Raw genomic sequence first — 19953 nt, 5'->3', positions numbered from 1 at the left:
TATGGGAATAGCACAGAAAAACAAACAAATCCCAAGTGGCTTCCAAGTTGGTGGATTAATGATAGCTTGGAATGGGCAGGGCTTGGCCTATGCAGTCTGAGAACCATACTGGGAAGCTGGGATCAACACTTGGGTTTTGAAAGCACCAGCCATCTCCTGTTTGTTTGTATCTACATCTATGTTGGGATAAACAGCACTCAGCAGAAGAAAATGGTTTGTTTCAGCATTTCAGCCAAAGGACAGCAACTGCAACAATGAGGTACTCCCTTCCCTACCTTCAAAGCCAACACAAGATCAGTCCTGAGGCTGAAACATCTTCCAGCTGTGCCAACTCGGCAGGTCAGAGCTGCTGTTGGGCCCACATGTTGTGCAATGCTGTGGACATTTTATAGCTAGAGCATTTTTGTCTCATTGATTATGGAATAGAAATTACTTGGGCACACTGTGGTGATGTTGCAAAGCCTTTGCTGAGAAATGAGTCTCTCCATGGAGTTACTGCCATGTGTGGTCAGTAGGCAGACCAGGCACTGTGAAACCTTTAGTCTTGGGCCATCCAAGTAGCTCAGCAGTGCTTTCTGGAACATCTCCAGCTCCTGAGAGGTCAGAAAATGTGTCACATAAATGTTTAATGGTATTTGAAGTCACACATCCATGAGTATGCGTTGTTTCTAGGGAGAAAAACACAAAGACTTGAATCAACCATAGAATCAATCATAGAATCACAAGGTTGGAAAGGACCTACAAGATCATCTAGTCCAGCCGTCCTCCCTTTACCATACCTACAGAAAACCACTAAACCATATCTCCCAGCTCCCAATCCAGACAACTCTTGAACACTGACAGGGATGGTGATTCCACCACCTCCTTGGGCAGTCATTCCAGTGCCTGACCACTCTCTGAGAGAAGAAGTTCCTTCATATTTCCAGTCTAAACCTCTTCTGATACAACTTGTGGCCATTTCCTTGGGTCCTGTTTGTTGCCTGGCAGAAAAGGCCAAGCCCCTCCTCATCACAACCTCCTTTCAGGAAGCTGTAGAGTGCAATGAGGTCTCCCCTGAGCCTCTTCTTCTCCAGGCTGGACAATCCCAGCTCCCTGAGCTGCTCCTCATAAGGCTTGTGCTTCAGACCCCTCACAAGTTTTGTTGCCCTTCTCTGGACACATTCCAGGGCCTCAGTGTCTTTCTTGTAGTGAGGAGCCCAAAACTGAACACAACACTCAAGATGCAGCCTCACCAGAGCTGAGTACAGAGGGATGATCACCTCTCTGCTCCTGCTGGCCGCACTATTTCTTATACAGGCCAGGATGCTGTTGGCCTTCTTGGCCACCTGGGCACACTGTCGGCTCATGTTCAGCTGAGCATCAACCAACACCCGCAGGTCCATTTCCTCTTCACAGTCATCCAGCCACTCTGCCCCAAGCCTATAGCACTGCATGAAGTAGGAAAGCTCTGGTGGTCTGGAGGTGCTGTGAGTGCAGTGAATACTCTGCAGATACAGCTCGTAGCAGCTCCACATGTTGGTGCTGGCAAAACCAGAAGGAGCAGCATCCAACATCCCCAAGATTTCCATGAGCTGATCGGGTCATGAGGAATCCTGTCAGCAAAACTCTGTTCTTTGGCTTTAGAAATAGTGCCTGCGATGTATAAACTATTCTAAAGAGCAATTTGTCGAGGCTAAGCCTTAAGTCAAGGAAGCCCCGTGCTTCATTCTAGAGCGGGACGACTATGAGCAAAGCATGAAGCCCCGATCAGAGAGCAGAGCGGTGCGGGCAAGGCACCGCTGGGCGGCAGTGCGGGGCAGCGCTCCCCGGGCTGAGCGCATCGGAGTGCTGCGTGCTTCGCTGTGTATCCTCATTAAGACTGGTGACACATGAAGTGGGGAAGTGCTGCTGATTCCCTGGAGGGCTGAGAGGCCTTGCAGAGGCATCAAGATACGGGCAACAAAGCAGGTCTGGGAGACATTTCCTTCTTCATCCAAGAGCTGTGGATGAAGAGAGGTGGGAAAAGATGAACGGCAGCCCTGCTGTACTGAATGTAGTGCTGGCACTTAGTGCCAACTACAGTGACTTAGCGAAGCAAACAGAGCTCCAGTTTTGCTGTTTAAGAATCTCTACAACTGGAATATCTCTCAGGATAGCTATGGAGGCAGTGAGGCCACAGGAAGACTCACTCCATACCCACAAGTATGGGCTGAGCAATAGCTGCATGTTGCACACATCTTAATCCACTGAGATGGCTGTAAAAAAGAAGTCGTGTCTGGTCACACTGCTGGTGAGACAGCAGATGCCTCAAAAGGCTCTAAACAACAGCTCTGCTATCAGGCATCCTAACATTGGAAAACTTGTACCATTATTATCCTTGAAGTTTCAAAGAGCTGCCAGAAGAACACTGTGAGCCACTAAAAGTCACTTCCAGAAGAACTGGAAGTCCAAGGGATCTCCAGGGGCTGTGAAAGAAGGACACCCTGGAACTGTGTTTTGAAAGGTGTGTGAAAGAGCCCAGAGCATTTCAGTCTATGGAGTATTCAGCATTATGCTGGCTATGGGCCTAATGGATGTTCATAGCCTAATAAGAATGCTGGCCAAAATGCCTGTGTTATTAGATCATAAAATAAAAGAAGTAGAGGCTATTTATGCCAATGGGTGTGGATTTACAGAAAGTAGATTATGCTGAGCTAACATGCTCTGTTTTGAGAGGAGTAAGAGCTTACTTCATTAAAACAGTTCTGTTCATATAGTAAACTCATATAAAGCACGAGGCTTTTGTTGTGCACAAGTATTTGACCAAGAAGTTGTAGCAAATTAATTGACTGGATGGTTCAGAAACTGGTTAACCCAATTTTTGATCTGAATGTGAAACAATGAGCCATTGACCAGAGAGGTGTTAACTATGGGAGCACCGTGGGAGTTGTTTCCTGGCCATTGCCCATTTGGATTTGTGATACAGAAGAAAACAAAGCCATCATATTGCCACAGACATGAAGATCAGAACAGACCTGAATCATAGGCGGAACTAAGTACACATGAAGTCAAGGTCTGCAAGTCTTTCTCCTGGGATGGAATTCACGTCCTTTTACAACAGTCATCCTAAACATGTAAATCTTTATACATTTTTGAAGTTCGGGATATATGTCTGATGATGTCTTTTATTGGACTTCTGAAAACAGCACAGTAAAAGACATTACAGAGTTTGCCCCATACAAAGATAATTTATTCAGTCCCTGTGGCTCTCCTGGGAAAGGAGATGTAGAGAGAAGGGGGTGAGCATGGAACTGGGTTGCACAACCGGCACCCAGTGCCTGTTACATTACCTTCTGTTCATTCAGATCTCTTGCTCAGTTTGCTACAGTGCTCCATACGAGCAGTGTGGAAACAAAATCTGTTTACAAGGAGAATTTGTGCTTTTTCCAAGGGCTTCTTCAACCTCAAGCGTCCCTCCCTGCACCCTCACATTTTGCTCTTGGACTGCTTTCCCACAGAACAGCTACAGCCAGTGCTTGTGTGTGTGTGTGTTTACTTCTATGTAAGCCATCCACACCTTCACACTTGTGTTATTTTTTTCATGTTAGCTACAACAGCAGTTGACATTGCTGGGAAGCTGAAAGCACCTGTAACTGCCCCATCTTCTTTACTGAGGCAGTGCAGTTGCTTACTGAAAGAAGAAAGGGAGAGCACCTGCTCCAGCCCTCTGCTCAGACCAGGCCCAAGCTCTAAATGGGCTCCAGGATGAGGAATTGTTGGTCCCTCTGGGCAGCCAGAGGCACCAAAGTAAGTCTTCCTTCTCTGTCATCCTGGCAGAACTTCCCTTCTTGCTCCCCAACAGGTGAGTGTCAGCTGGTGCTTGCAGTAGAAAGGGTAGTGCTCAATTATGATGTGATGAAGGACAAGCTTCTTTGCGTGAACATTCTCAAGTGTGCTTCTGGTCCAACTTGTTGCTCAGCAACCCTGCTCCAGCGAAACCAGATAAGGTGTGAGTGGAAACACTGCTCCCAGTTGGCTGGCAGTGAAAAGAGCAGGTAGAAGACCAAAGCATTTGATGAAGCCAGAGAAGACTGTTTCAACCAGTAACAAGTGCTGTGTTTACCTGTTTCCTTTTCTTGTCCATCCACACATGGCAAAAACAATGTCATCAATTTCTGGTTCCCTCCCTGGCAGTACCGCTTGAAGGATTTTACAAGCTACTTCTAGTATCCACTTTCAGCTCTCACTGTCAATAGGATTTCCTTCCGTTTCACCTTCTGCTCACAGTGTGCTTTTCTCTTCACCCTCAGTTTTATTTGGAAATCAATACCTCAAAGTCTTGTGATTTTCAAGTTTCCTTCTACACAACGTTCAAGTCCCTGGTGCTGACAATCAGGGCAGATGTAGAGAGGACTCAGACACCAGGAGCAGATATCCGGCAAATCTAAAAGCAAAGGAAGGAGATAGAGACAAATGGGATTACTGATCTGAAAACAGTCCTGTAGAAGAAGTCTTCTTTATGTGGTTTAATATTTGCTTTCAAGTTTATAGATCGATAACACAAGTAGACACAGTAAGAGACATAGCTGGCTTTTTATTACTTTGCATGAACAAGTACTCTTGTAAGCAAACTAGAAAACCCAGAGGAATTTATTTTGCATAACCTGGACCTACCCTTTCTCTGGAGCTGTTGGAACATGGACTGCTCCACACAGTAAACACATAATAATTAAATGAATGGAGATTAACTGGTAACGTAATTCTTAATTAGAGTTTTATGTTAGAAATAATCCACAGCGTTAATTTTTGTAGCCATAGGGATTTTCTTTGTCCCTACAGCTGCTTTAAACAAATTTCTATTCAGCAGTGCAAACAGCCAGATTTTCTTCCCTCCAGATGGCAATAGCAATCTGCTCTCTGTCTAACCAGCAGGAAGTACCAGGAAACCTGTAAAAGAAACCCAATAACCCAATATGTAAATAAGGAAGGATCTGAAACTTCACATTGTAGTCATGAGGATCTCACACTGCCGGAGCCAGGACTGAGGGTTATTTTGGCTGCTACAGGTACTCAGATAAAGAGATAGAGCAAGTTAGCACAGCAGCCTTCCCTGCTGACAAACCTGAATCTGAATCCCATCTTGGATTGCTGGCAAAATACATGTGGGGACCTTCCACTGGCTGCACTCTGCTGATGCCCACAGAAGACAGATGGGAGTGAAAAGCTGAACAGTGCATGGCTAGCAAACTTACTTCACTGACTGCATGTTTGGTAGCACCGTATGCCTGAAATACAGCGAGAGATGGTGAACGATACCAGCCTCCACAGAACAACCAACTTCCCTGATCCCTAAGTAAATGCAACTCAAAATTTAAACCAAAAGGCTTCTCGTGCACTGAACAAAATTCACATCCAAGGAGATTTACTCACAAGAGAACAGGGATAGTAGGAAGATACAAGTAAATGTAATCAATGTATTATAGCTCAGGTACAGATTTATTTCTACAAGTAGGTTTGTAGGCATATAGAAACTGGAGCATTTAACCTTGTGGTTTTTTCTCTTTGAGAAATGAGAGCCAGCTGGGAGACAAGCAGCTAAAACCCTCAGTGCCTGCACACCTGCAGAGTGCAGGTTAAGGCAGCTCGAGGTGAGGACCCCAGGAGCTCCCCACGGAGGTGTGGTGGCTGCCGGACATGTTTCTGGAGCTCTGGAGGAAGCTTTGGCTATGGGAAAGGCATGTCACGCCTTGCAGCACATGCTTACCTGGCTTCCTATGCTTGGAGACAACCCAGCCAAGCTGCATCTGCATTCACAAAGATGTAAAACCTCTTGGGAAGTTGGGGAATTTGTAAATATGGGAGTAGGCAGGCACAGAGATCTGCCTACAGAAGGCTGTGAGAGAGGTCTGCTCCCAACAGCACCTATGCCTGTTAGGACGTAGCAAGTGCTGCACAAGCTCCACTCAGCAGCTTAGCTTTTCAATAGGATAAGGCCTACTGTGGCATGCATGGACCCAGTAGGAAAACTGGGAGGGGAGATGCTGTTAGTTCTGGCAGCTCCACAGGCCTGGGGAGTTTGCTGTAAGCTACTTTAAGCAGGAATTTTGTCTGTATAAAGACAGCAGTGACAAAACCAAGCATGGTTGGGCTTGTCCAGCCTTCACCGCCTCATCTTAAAAACATTTTCCATCTCAGAAAACCCAAAAAGCTCAAATGCATCTCTGTCCTTCCAGCAACAACACAAAATGAAGTCACAAACCAAGAGGAAAACGTGATTACAGGCAGTAAAAAATAAATAAAGTCAAGTCATTTTTAAAATGCTAACAACACTTTGCAATATGAACTTTACTGCCAGAAATACTGTAAGTGTGGGAGTTTAGGTTTTTACCTGTAAAGTGCCCAGTTTCCACATCTTGGATCCACAGCGAATTCAGGGCCATTTTCTGCACTTAGTGTTACATTCTTAATAGCTTGTGCTCCTGCAGAGAGCAAATAACTGATGAAAAAGGCAGCAAAAATAAAACAGCAAGTAAGCTCACTGCTGTTCTGCATGTGGGTGCAGAGCAAAAGCCCCAACAAGCATTAGCAGCAGAGGGGTGCTGGTATCCTACCCGTGTTTTCAAAGACACCTGGAAATTACTTAAATTTCAATCAGCCACATTCTAGAATATCTTTTAACTACAAAGCTTAACTACTAAAATAATAAAAATTAATCAGAAATATTTGTGAATTTTGAAAATGAATAAGAAAAGCAAAATTTATACCAAAATGTAAGGGAAGAGGTTGATCACAGCCTGAACCTCTGACTAACCATCTGAGGCAAGTGACGAGTCAGCTGTGGGAGCACGGGTGAAGGTAATTCAGCTGTGCTACCGGAAGGGGTGGAGCATGGCTCCACCTCTCCCAGATCCCATTTAAAGGCTGACCACCACTAAGGCAGCATTTCTTTCTGGAGATTGCTCCTGTGTGGAGTTTTTGTGGTGTGCACCTATCTTGAAGGCCTCAGATTTGGTGAGTCCTTTTCCTTAGTTATCCCCTGGCTATTTATTTCCAACTATATTTTTACTATTCCAACCGTACATTATACTTGTATTATTTCAACTGTACAATACCATACTTGTATTATTTCCACTGTATATAAAAAACCTCTGCAAACAAACCCCAAACCATAACTCTGTAAGGCTCAGCTATGACAAGCGCTAGTTTTAACACAGTTTCAGCACAAAACTTTGTTTCTCACAGCACCTCTCTCAGTATAATAAATGGGAGGTCCTTTCACGTTGCCTTGTCTGAATATAAAGAAGCACAGTTACTGAGTCTCTTGTACAGTACTGGTGCAAAGTGTTCTTCCTTTTCAAAGAATAACTTACATTTAGGCAGAATAATGCCTTTTGCTGGCACTGTCTGCTGTAAGGGCTATGCTTCTTGGAAAAGGTAAAAGCACCCTGCTGTGTCTAGATAGGGTACTGTTGTAAGGCTGTAAACAAGAGTTGATAAAATACCAAGTATTTTATAGAAAGTTCTGAACAAAATGAGAAGTTGGCTGTAATTCCCACTGAGACTGACATTCTAGGGATTAGCTTCAGGGCTTTCATGTAACTACTTCTTTCTCTTTTTGGAACGATTATCTCTGAAAGTGCTCATTCTGCAAAATCCTATCAAAATCAGGAAGGAATAGAAAGTCTTTCTGTGCTACTGGTGATGTGCTCACTGTGAAACTACCAGGAAAGCTCCATTCTTGGAAATGCTCGAGGCCAGGATGAATGGGGCTTTGGGTACCCTGATCTAAGGGAAGGTGCTCCTGCTCATGGCAGGGGGTAGGAACTAGATGTTCCTTACAGTCCTTTCCAACCTTAGATACGATGACACTGGGATTAAAGCAGTGACTAATCATCAAGAGGCATGAATTCTGCTCCTAGCTCTGCCCTAAATGGTGGGGATTTTTGCAATGGAGCCATTTAATTTTACATGCTACATGTCCTCATCTTCAGCATTGCTTCTGTTTCATCCTAAACATCTGTTTTGTCCATTTATAAAAAACATTCTCCAGGCAATAGCTAATACAGGTCATGCTCATTTCATCAACCCCTTGACTTTAAACATACCCGACAGAAATTTACTGTATCTCGACCAGGGAAGGAATAATTCATGACAATAATAAAAGAGAAAGGTATATTAAATCATAACAGACCATTGAGATTCATGCAGAAAAATGACAGCTCATGCCAGAATTACCCATCAGGATAGTGGGATTTGCTATTGCCCCAACAAAGGTGATCAAAGCAAAGTCTGCTATCAGCTTTTAACAACTGCAAGACCACGTCTGTGGAATTCAGGCATTTTTTCTCAGGTAAAGTTTAATATCAACAGTTTGGTAGGCTGGATCAAATAAAACATTCGTACTAATGTTTCTAGGAAATAAATCATTGCTTCCAGACATTCATAGCTCATGAATACCGAGAAAATAAAACAGGGTTCCCTTTTGTTGCTATTTGTATTTTATTGTCATAGAAATTACTGTTAATTTCTTGAAACCTGAAAATGATTATTCTTGAAAACTATTAAGAAATTATTGTTTAATTTCTTGAAACCTGACTTATGAAGCTGGAAATGTGAAGTCATCAGCAAATGTAACAGTCCAGACAGATATAAACCACAAGCTTTGGTTCAGAGGATGATATAAGATGAACAGTCTACTACTTTCACTAAAAATAAAATATACTGCAAAGTTTGAAAGTTGTTGAAAATCGTTGAGAAGTTTGCAGTCTGCACTCATAGCAAGGAAAGGGAGAACTGACAATTCCTAATAGCCACAGTATTAAACATACTACATCAAAAGGGATCTTATTCCCAGTGCTCTCTAAACTGGAAATCACAAGGAAAGTGAAGAGATACTTAAAGGCAGGGGAAAATGAAATCTATTGTGAGGGCTCAAGACTGAAGTATACCTATCAGCATCTGGAGTTCCACTGGGCCCTATCAATCCTTGCGCAAACTGTAACGTCATCGTTAGCTCTTAGGCAGTCCTTTGTAACAAGAATATAGTACAGGTGATGTTGTCTTGCTTGCTTCGTGACGGTGAACATGTCTAAAGCCCAACAATAAATGACAAAGTTGCCTAGTCAGGGATCAGAAAACACCAAGCCAGGTGCCTTTTTGATACTGACTCTTTACATAGTATTAGCTGACATTGCATCCCTAAGTGAGCCTCTAATCTCTGTGTGGGCGCATGGCTGCTTGTCAATAATTCCCAGCGATTGACTCCAGTTTCCCACTGCCTGAAGTTGCACTTTCTTGTTCCCTCAAACGTTCTTTTGTCCTCGCTGCTTGTATGCTGCCCCAACTGTGTGGTCTCTCTTTCACTCGGCAGCTGCTTTGGCATTCCGCGTCTTCTATTTCAGTTATATGAGCGGCTCCACACATTCGTGCTGTGAATATAATTACTTCAAATCCTGAAAGACTTTAACGTCCCAAAACATTCTTGTTACGGATTGTATCCCACCATCTGATGTACAATATGGCACGCAGATGGCACAGATGAAACCACCCTACAAGCTGTAAATGTTAACATGCAAAATGGAAATTCAGAAGAAAACATAATGAATGTTCCTTCCTTTAAAAATAGAAGTATAAGTAAGTCCAAATAAGAAAAGAATTATTGCATTAAAGCAACCAAAATAATTCTCACCTATGCAGTAATAAAGTAAAATCAAAGTGAAATTAAGTAGAATGAAGCATATGTCAAGGGAAATCTAGACAGCAATAACAGGGATCAATGTAGGCATAACTAAGTCATCTAGTCATCTAATGATCATATGCTATAGCAGGTATTTTACAAGCACCTTGATACGCTTTCAAATCAAGAATGTACTCACATGGGTGCACACAAAGCAGTGAGGTGCATTTGCGTGTATCTGTTGCATGTGAAGATTTTTCCCTGGCATGTTTGTTTCAAAGGCTGCCTACAATCTTGCCCCAAGTTCTGGTCTCTAACATACCTACGCAGATGTGCGCATGCATTACTACAGCTCCAGCTGTTCCCCATCAGTGAAAGAAACCACAAATTAGCACGGTGTAAAAAAAGCAGTGCTCAAATCAAGGTAAAACAAAACAGAGCCAGAAGTAAAAACACCTATTAGAGAGAGTGCGATTAGTGAATAAAAGTTTAACCTGGATGAATAATCACAGACATCTACATAATCTACTAGACAGGAACCCATTGCTCACCGCTGGAATGTACAGAAGTACTGCAGCACCATGTCATCTCCAAGCAATCTCTGCTTCCTCCAAGAGGCAGGGACAGTTTGTTTTCTCTGCTCTCTTTTGATATAAAACTCATATTTGTGGTAAGGAGAGCACTAGATGTAATGCTGGAACTTAGTATTTCAACCAGCAAAGACAAAAGAAAAGGATGTGAGAGAAGTATCTCATTCCTCTTAATGTCACACACTGGGAGTTCCAACCCACCGTTTCTCCACAAAGACCGTCACCTTTTACAGCTTGAAACGTTCCAGAATGTTCTCTGTCCATCACCTCCAATACACGCAGGTTCACTCAGATGTCTGCCCTGCCTGCCCCTGCTCAATTTAATCTCCTACACAAATACACACACGATGACCTTTTCTGTTCTGCTTCCGGCACTCACCCAGCTTTTCTAGTTTCTACCTTACCATTTGTGAGCTAGCTCAGCCCCTAACCAACCCCAACACAAGGTGTGAGCTGACCCCTCTGACGACAAACTGCTCTCATACTCCTGCCTGGTAACCACTGCCTGTCATGAAGGAAATCACACATTGCCCAGGGCCATCTTCTGCCTTCCCCATCAAGTCCAACTCCTGGCTCCGCACAGGGCCACCCAAAATCCAACCCCTATGTCTGAGAGCGCTGTCCAGATTCTCCTTGATCTCCAGCACTCAGTGCCGTGCCCACCGCCCTGTGGTGCAGCCCCTTTCCCCGACCCCCATCTGCCCCTCCCCTGGCACAGCTCCATGCCGTTCCCTCGGGCCCTGTCGCTGTCACACAGAGCAGAGCTCAGCGCTGCCCTCCGCTCCCTGTGAGGAGCTGCAGCCGCCATCAGGCCTCCATCAGCTCCTCTGCTCTGCGCTGAGCAAACCCAAGAACCTCAACCCCCGCCGATCCCCGGTCCCCGCTGTCAGAGCAGCGCAGGAGGGGCGGCACCTGCGGGACCGCCCCCTTCTCCTCCCTCCCTTCCCTCCCCTCTTCCCGGCGGAGAGAGCGAGAGAGACTGAGACCCGTAGGGAGACGGCGGCAGCGGGGCTGCCGAGAGGCGCTGCTCGCTGCGAAGGGGCGGCTTTAGGGAGAGGGGGACTGGGGGGTGGGGGGGAAGAAAGGGGGAAAAAAAAGAAGTGAGAGAGGGGTGGAAGGAAAGCGTTCAACTCCTGCTCTCCTTGCCCGCCGAGGTAAGGCAGCGGTTCGGGGCTCCCTTCGTGTTTTCGCCGCTTTCCGGGGAGGGCACAAAGGTAGCGGTGCGGAACTCGCTGTCACCGGCGGCTGCTGATGCGCTGCCCCGGGTGGGCTCCGCTCCTTTGTTTGCCGGCTGGGGACCGCGAGCGGCGTCGGTGTGAGAGCCGAGATGGGAGCACCGTGCGGCAAAGCCGGCGGAGGTGGGCGGGGTGACGGGGGGTGCAGGTGGCTCCGGCGGAGGGCGGCGGGCGCGGAGCTCGGCGGGCGGCGTTGCCTTGCGGGCCGCAGCCGGCAGGGGGCGCCCCTCGCTGCGGGAGGATCGGCTGGGGGCGCGGGGGGCTGCGGATCTGAGGTGGTAGTTCCGAGGGACTGAGTGCAGGGGGGGAAAACAAACAAACAAAAACCCCTACAAAACGGCTTGTATAGATGTCGGTGCTCAAAAGCAGCTGACAGATTTATTAGCTGCGCCTCCCGCTCTCGGAAGCGTCTGGAAAGCCGTAAGACTTTGGCCTTCCAAACGCTCCCCGGCTCCTTTGAGAAGTGTTTGAAAGGTGAAAAGTTTCTTTAAGCCGTCGGGTTCTGTCCGCCGGTTGCCGTTTGGTTCGGCCGCAGGTCTGCCTGCATTCTGCCATGTATGAACCATCGATGGACGAATGTGTTTAAAGTGCAGAATGCTGCTGACCTGCCCAGCCAAAAAAGTGCTCCCTGCTCCTTTATCTGGGTAGGATTTCTCCTTTAATCGCCCCGGAGATGTGACGTTGTAAGTATGACTGCATTTGGCTTCCTTTGACGCTTGTGACTTTGCCACCGAGTGACATTTTTGGTCCTGAAGTGATGCTTCAGATTCTCTGTGTGCCATCAATACTTGGTTATAAAGAGCTTTTAGAATAAAAAGAATAAATAAGAATATAAAGATTGCAGTAAAAGGCCCTTGAAGGTTAAAGTGGACTTTATTTCTTGATGTCTTAGGAATAAACGAAGCGTACGTTTTCCTTTGTGTGGATGAGAGGAAAGCCAGTAGGTGCCTGTTTCAGTTCAGGACGTAGCTCTGTGTGTGACATGGGGAGGGTGGCTAAGAGCTCTCTGTGCTGTTCAACACTGCTGCTTCACCCAGTCTGGTTTTTTCTGGTTGGCCATACCCTCCAAATTAAAACAAGGGTGTTTGTATGATACAAATCTTGTCCAAGATCTTTTAAAAAAAAAAGACATTTAGTTACGAAAGCCCTGTGTGTACCTACTGGTACTTTTTTATTAGTTGTGTTTGGTTGGAGGTGTGTAACAACAACGAGTAGCAGGGATGTTTTGGAAAGGCAGGTTGTAAGCCCACGATGTGAGATTGAAGGGAATAGGGAACCTGAATACTGAGCTTTTAGTAGGTTGGCTCAATGTGTGATGCTTTGTAAGATCTCACAGGGGCATCACAGTGTGAAAAGTCAGTTTAGGATTCAATAAAGCTGATTGGTTCAAGGTCTTCTCCAAAGCATCCCTATTGGCACTGATATTCGATGGTTCAGTGAGTCATGTGTCAAGTATTTCATAGCTACAGGGAAGAGGAAAATTTGGAGAGTGATTAATAGGAAATAGGGAATGAAATGGTTTTGAGGGGAGATCTGAGAAAACCTCTGTTCTGCGAAGCCCAACACATTACAGATGCTGGGCTGTTCGTTCAGTGAAAGGCTTGACTGGCCATAATGTCAAAAATAGATTCTGGAAAACATTATTAGCGACAGCTTAAAAGATTTGATGCATTTCTCTATAATTTTGGGTTCTTAGGAGAACGTAAGGGGGTGTAGAACTGTAAGGATTTTACTTTGAGGGCTGTATCCTGCTGCTTCTTTCATATTTTAGTGTGTTTTAAACATGCTTTTATGTCTTGTGTGGTTCTGTACCATATGTTTTGTATTTAATTCTTTGAGTGACCACTGAAGTGCAGCGAGCATTGGGTGAATGTGGCGACTGTTAAGTAGTGCTTAGTGACGGGGCACAATGATCAAGAGGGGAAGTGAAGAAGAGCACCATGTCTAATTGAAACTACAGGGGGCAGTTAGGTAGGTAGGATGTAATTAACAAAACCTGGAGCTTGGACATGATAGCAAGGCATCACGTCTTTACTCTTGTAAAAAGAGTGGTGAAATAGCATAGAAAACACTTGGTTTATTTGGTTTTAGAACTCAGTAGTGTAGCCTCGTTGAGGTATTTGCGTTTTGCTATTTCTTGCACGGTCATTTCTTGTGCATAACACAGCGGACGTGTTTTTCTTTGCTTCAAAAACAGAACCGTGAGGACTGTAGAGAAGCCTGACAAAGGAAAGAGTAATAGGCCTTGACATTTCAACAATGATGTCTTCTAGAGGATTAGCCCTGTGAGCTAGTCTTCATTAGAAACAATAACTGATTAAGATATCTTGGATGTTCTGAAACATAATACAGTGGCAATCATAAAACAACACAAAATTTTTACCGCTGATTGGCATGGTTCGTTTTATGGGTTTTTTTTTGTAAGTATCATTGACTTTCCTTAAATCGCATCCGGTCGTGATGCCCCTTAAAAATGTTTTTGTCTAATATAGTCAGCTTTGCTTTGTTGTTGTGTTTTTTTTTTTTAATCCCCAACCTAACCTCATCTTGTTTCATGCTTTACTCTGTACATCAACGTGCTGATTTTGTTTTGTATATTGCAAACGCATCCTTTTGCTGAGAACTCTGAAAGTACCAATTCTCTCCTTATTATGTGAAGGAAAATGAATTTGCATTTAGTCTCAACAGTCTCATTTGTAACTTTGAGCATAGTACGTATGGCTTGTGGTAATGAATTTGAACCAGCAAATAGGTAGGGAAATCTCCCTAAAATAAGGAGTTACGTTGTGAAGGTGCTTATGGTGGTGAATTATCCAGTAACATGAGGCTCCTACTATACTATATTTTAGTAGAATAATTAAGATTTCTAAAATGCCCAAGCAAACCAACGACAAAACCTCTGCAGAATGTCTGCTGGAGAAAAACCAACGCACGGGCACTGTCTGAAGACCTTAGAGCAGGTCTGTCAAGTGCTTTGGTTACTTTGTGTTTAATCAATGTATATATATATATTGCAATCAATGTATATATAATTGCAAATATGTTACTAAATGTTGATAAAGCAGAAGAGACTTGAAGTTAAGATTGTGACGTAAAATCTGCAGAACAGTAGGCTGAGTAGGGAACTGCCTAAGTCAGCGTGACAAGGTTTATAATAGAAATATTCATTGAATATTCTCCAGGTAAGATTTCAGATGTTATTCTGAAGTAGATATTTTTCAGATTGATGGTGCTATGAACAGCAAAACTGTGTGGGCAGGCTTAAGATACTGTTACTTAAGAGATTACCAGACATCTGTCATAGTTGTTCCATGAACAACGCTGGAGCGACTGGTTTGACAAAATGCCATACAAGGTGCCCCAGTTCTCCATCTCCATCACAGCTTGTGATAAGCCTCCAGTAGCTCTGTTCAAGATGGTTGGTGTGATCTGAGCAGAGCACTCAGAGGTGAGTGAAGGTAGTTACTGAATGTAAGTAGCTTTAAAATGAAAGCTCAGCCATGCATATTGCCAAAAGTAATAGGACTTCCTGGATCATAGGGTGTGAAGTTGTTAAGGTTAGTTAGGTAGGTGAGAGCTCTTCTAGCTCTCTGGTTACTGTTTCTTTGGTGTGCAGCTGCATCTCAGCCTTGCTATCCAGGAGATTGTGCCATCTGCTTTTACTGCATCTGTTCCTGCCTCACTTAATCTCCCTGTGGCTTGCCAGCAAGCTCTCTGCATCTTGTGTTCCTTTAGGGCCATACATGGCATAAGTCTTCTCATGCTTTCAGTCCATGTGGAGAATAGCTGTTTTGTAAAGGAAGCTTTATCTTGTAGTTTCTATAAACCACTTCCATAGAATCAAATTCTTAGTGCAACTGAGAGATTCCTTTGAATACCAGGAACTATATCTTGATTTTTCTACTGCTACCATGCCCTTCTCTGCATTGAGAATAGGTTAACAGCTTCCTGCCTAGGCCAGCTGTGATATGTGTGACATTTAAGAGTGTGAGGGTTTCCTACTGTTGTCGGAAATGCTTTCAGAAATTTATTTATAGGGATAAGCTGTTCAAAAGTTGCCATTTCTCTTCCTATCTTGATCTCTTTGAGGTAAAATTCTGATCTTGAGAACAATAAGAAATTAGATGTATTAGTTAGGCAATGGGTACCAACTCACAGAGGGGCAGTTATAAAGGAGACCTAAAGGGAGATGGCAAAGCCTTCCCAGGGAGGTGGTGGAGTCAGCAACCCTGGGGGTGTTCAAGGAACAATTGGATGTTGTGTTGAGGGACATGGTTTAGTGGGAGCTATTGGTGATAGGTGAACGGTTGGACTGGATGATCTTTTAGGTCTTTTCCAACCTTGGTGATTCTATGATTCTGTGATTCAAAGGCATCCAAGAGGACTTCAGTGCCCAGGACGGAGAGGTATGCAGAAGCACTGCTGAAGTGTTTAAAAGCAGAATAACAAGTTGAATGTGAAGAATACACATACTGTCATAGGCCTGGCTGCAGGATTTTCAGCAAGTCTTAAAGGGTACCTTTTTGCCAGTTTTTTCTTTTAGGAGACTCAGCTCTTGGTTTCCAAGCCTCTGAAAGAGAGGGAAGATGGCTTTGCTGCCAGATTGTTGTTTTTCCTTTTCCCTCTACGTCTGCAGTCACAATGTCAGCAGATGTGGGAGGTAGCGTGGATTTCAGAGGCATCAAGATTAAAACATTTAGCTGTTGGAAGCCTTTGTGTTGAGTTGTGGAATCTTTCAAAATGAAACAGCAGGACATCTAAATGCACAGATTTTTTGTTTTGTGGCATTAATTAAGTAATGCCCTTATTACTTAGGGACCCAATGTCATAATGGTTTGATGTCTCAATGGGTCAGAGTGTTCATTTTCTTTGTTCAGTGACTGCTTGGTTAAGGTGGCTTACGCTGGTATGAATGCCAAGAGCCTGTTCATGGTTGTGTTTGTTGTGTAATTAGGCCAAGAATGCTTGATGTGTAGTAGAAATACCACGAGACACATTCAAAGTTGTATGCCTCTGAAATTCTTAAATAAAAACCATCACCAAAAAAGCTTCAATTTTCAAAAGCAGATGTGACCTTGAGCCAGACAAGTCTAGGAGGGAGCATTTTTCTGGCTGCTCTCAGCTCTCTTAATGACCAGTATTTACTTCCTAACTGTCTGATATGGTTGTTTCCTTGCAGTGCCTTGTGCCTAATGGCTGTGCAGGTAGGTGCTCTGTTCTATGTGGTTCAGCTGGCTGGCTTTCTGTCAGGCCTGATTTTTGTGGTGATTCTTGTGGATTTGGTGTAGGAAGAAGGCTGTGCTTGTGATAAGGGTAAAGAGCTTTCCTACACGACATGGCGAAGGTTTGCGTCTCCAATCGCTGTCACTGTAGTAAATCCATTTGTGATTATGTGCTAAAACTGGACTGGTTAACTGCTGAGTTGAACTTGTGAAGTTCCATGTTTGTGTCGCCAGAGTTGCTCTTGATGGGGGGAAAAACAGCAAATCTGCATAATCTGTGTGTGCAGGACAGCTGAAAACTCCTCCTAACGTTGTTGCTTTGATGTCTGTTTGAAGGGGAAAATAATGTTTGCTTTCTATCAGTGTGTTTAAAGGATGCTGTCCCAGCAGTGTAATAAATGAGAGCTGGATCTGGGATTTGCATTCAGTGGAAAGCAGTTCTTCCAGATGTGTTTTAATTGAATTGTCCTGTGAAAACGGGCTCACCTTGGAACTCAGTAACATGCAGTTCAGGGGCTTACAGTTGAAAAAGAAAGGAATGCAGCAGATGTTTTGATGCTTGCGATGGCCGATGATACTGATATCTTGAGGCTTGTGTTCTCTACTCTGATTCACTGCATAAACAAGTACGGGATGAACCTCCGTGTGTAACCTTGACATATGACTGGATCTTTGCTTTGTAGTTCATTAGTCATTTATCCAAATTGCAGTAACTGTGTATTGGGAAACAGATTAAACATAATAATGAAACATCACCTTTTTCTTTTTAACCTGAGGGAAAGATGTATTTTTGTGCCTCTGGTATTTTATTATTAAGAAACAGAACTTCAATTCTAGTCCCCCTGAGAATAACTGGGAGCCTTTACATCTAAATTTGTCAGGTTAAGAAGTCAGAACTGTTGATGCAGGTCAGCCACAAACCAAAAGACATCAAAGCAGTGTTTTGTTTTCACAGTGTTTCCAACATGGCCAAGCTTTCTGTGTGATGTTGGGCTGTGTGACCTTCAGAGGTCCCTTCCAACCTACGTTATTCTGTTTCTTGTAAAGTAGGAAAGTGCAAAAAAAAAAAAAAGCCCCACAAAAAAACAAACAAAAAAAAACCTACAACCACACAGAGCTGGCCAGTATTAGTGGTTGGTTAGATGCAACATCTTAAACAGTTTTTCTGGTCTCACAGCTTTGGAAAGGTACCTGTGCTGCTGATTGAGACATTGCTGCTCGTATGTCAATAGGAAGGCTTCAGTAGTCCATAAGAGGCTGTTCAGCTTGGTTTGGGTTGAAGATGGAGCACCAGAGGATAATATTGATACCCACCAGACTGACTTTGATGCATTGTCTAAAATCAGTCTTGCTAGGTTGATGTTCGTAATCCAACATTTTACTTCAAGGAAACTAAAAATAAGCCCTGTAACATATTTTTAATGCTTTTCTGGACTAAAGTCATGCGTTAGGAGGAGAGATTTGCTTGTTTTATTTCAGCTTCTACAGTTTTAGTAATTGGTGAGGCTTGAGAAATGCTGCTTTCTGTTACTTCCTCTTGTGTGTATTTCCAGTAACTGAGTTGTATGTGTGCCCACGTGTTTCATTTTTTCAGGACGTACTGATGGAAATGTGGTATTGATGTTGACTCAGGGCATGGGTTGAAGTTTCAGTCTAGCTGAACATATTCCAGCAGCCAAAAGTGAGAAGAAGGGATTTGTGCTTCTTAGCTCTAATTGTGAAAAGAGGAATGGAATCTGCTCCAAGTGGTTATCTGAACAAACTGTGAGAAGCTGAGCTTATATGAAAAACCAAAATAGCAACAAAACAAAGAAACAAAAGCAACAGCAACAAGAAAACACCAGCAAGGGAAAAAAGGGAGAAGAAGGAACTAGAAATTTGCAATTAGAGATGGGATGTTTTTCAAGATATGTAATTTTAGGAAGAGATTGACCTGCAAGTTAAAGGGCCAGAGCAGAGCCGTTAAGATTCATAACCAATCCTTTTTCCCAAAGAAGAGAGAATGAGTGTATTCTAGGCTAATGTTTGGAAGGAGGCTGGCCTTGGGATGTGTTCATTAAAACAACTCCATCCTCTGTGCACTTGTGATTTCCATAAATAAGAATCTGTATTCAACTGATATTTACGTTCTACTTGTACTACTTTCTTTTGAGAAGATAATTGTTGTGTAAGTTTGGCTTGAGGTTAGTGCATTTGACTAGAGGAGGTGAAGAATGCTGTAGTTCAAGATAAAGAGTCAGGTAGAACTCAATACCTTGGACAGAGTCAGAAGACCTAGGGATTTGAACTAGAAGTTCGAGTAGTAGAGAATCCAAAGAAAACCTTTTAAAATGTTGTTAGGAAAAGGTAGTGGTGAGCAAGCTCTTTGGGCATCAGTCCTGAAGTTTACCTTAAAACTTGTATCCTCTTGCATTTCAGCCAAAAAAAAACCATACCATGTATCATGGGATTCCACTTTGGCCAAGTAATCTGGAATTTCTTTGGTGTCTGAAGAAAAGCCTGATGGCACAGTTAGGAGGGCAAGAAACCCAATCTTTCCTTCTCTTCCGAGGTGATAATGTATTTTATATTGTGGTAGTGCTGTGTTAAGGATATCAGTTTGTGACTGTAAGAGGAAAACTTGTAATGCTATTATAAATATTTATGCAAAGCTATGGCATAGGGTTTGTTAATATGATGGACTATGTAGTTGCGCACAAAGGAGCTTCTGTTGCAAGGGTGTATTTCAAAGCATTTACACTGATGTTTAGAAGAAACAAAGCTGTTACAATCCGTACAGACAATTTGCTAATGCACATCAGAGAGAAATTATAGGTTTTTTATTTTTGTCTCTTTTTTTTAGCTAAATTCTCAATGTGTTAGAAAAATTCTGATATCCATTTCTTTGTAATACTAGAGGATATTGCTACCTGCTCGATGAGAGAGAATAGCTTCATAAAGTGATTTCAGTGACAAGATTCCTAGTAATCAGTAATGAGGCAAGGGAAATCTGCTGAAAAAATGTTGATTCTGGCCATGAGTTTAAGTGAACGACATTTTGCTTTCACTTGAGTGCTCTGGGTGACCGTATGATGTGGACTGGGGTCCTCAGAAGGGTTTTGCTTCCAAATTCTGCAGAAAATGTACAACTCCTCTATGCCTCTGTTGCTGCCTCAGTAAAATGAGGGTGACATAGGAGGCCTTTAAAGTGCTGTATGACAGTAATGATAAGGTGTTACGATTTTCTGTGACCAAGCCTAAGGGTCTTTTAATTCAACAGTCCTGTCGTGACC

At 43.5% G+C, this 19953-nt stretch overlaps 1 protein-coding gene and 1 long non-coding RNA gene across 23 annotated transcripts in view; one reads left to right on the top strand and one right to left on the bottom strand.

The window, feature by feature from the left end:
• Positions 1-3123: 3123 nt before the first annotated feature.
• Positions 3124-11045, bottom strand: LOC107310101 (uncharacterized). Of its 3 annotated transcripts, XR_014943414.1 has the most exons (4): positions 10186-10859; positions 6347-6437; positions 5081-5243; positions 3309-4402 (listed from the first exon to the last, which is right to left on the bottom strand). It is a non-coding gene; the product is annotated as an uncharacterized LOC107310101 (long non-coding RNA). The 3 variants fall into 3 exon arrangements; XR_001553477.3 differs by lacking the exon at positions 5081-5243 and having other exon boundaries at positions 3124-4402; positions 10186-11045; XR_004306195.2 differs by lacking the exons at positions 5081-5243; positions 10186-10859 and adding an exon at positions 8907-9011 and having other exon boundaries at positions 3124-4402.
• A 238-nt stretch (positions 11046-11283) lies between these two features.
• Positions 11284-19953, top strand: part of GREB1L (GREB1 like retinoic acid receptor coactivator) — a 108581-nt gene continuing 99911 nt past the window's right edge. For 9 of the 20 annotated variants that reach the window (XM_085539610.1, XM_085539607.1, XM_085539602.1 and 6 more), the window contains exon 1: positions 11291-11378. The gene's annotated coding sequence lies outside the window, so the exon portion shown is untranslated. Of the gene's footprint in view, positions 11379-11689; positions 12143-19953 lie in introns of those variants that run through there. The other 11 variants (XM_032442689.2, XM_032442687.2, XM_032442685.2 and 8 more) reach the window with 6 other exon arrangements.

The sequence above is a fragment of the Coturnix japonica genome, chromosome 2 (genome assembly GCF_054131305.1).
Source record: "Coturnix japonica strain WE chromosome 2, WE-NBRP24, whole genome shotgun sequence".
In the NCBI taxonomy this organism is placed as follows: Eukaryota; Metazoa; Chordata; class Aves; order Galliformes; family Phasianidae; genus Coturnix; species Coturnix japonica.
The sequence above is the reverse complement of the archived record's forward strand: the minus strand, read 5'-3'. Positions and strand labels throughout refer to the sequence as shown.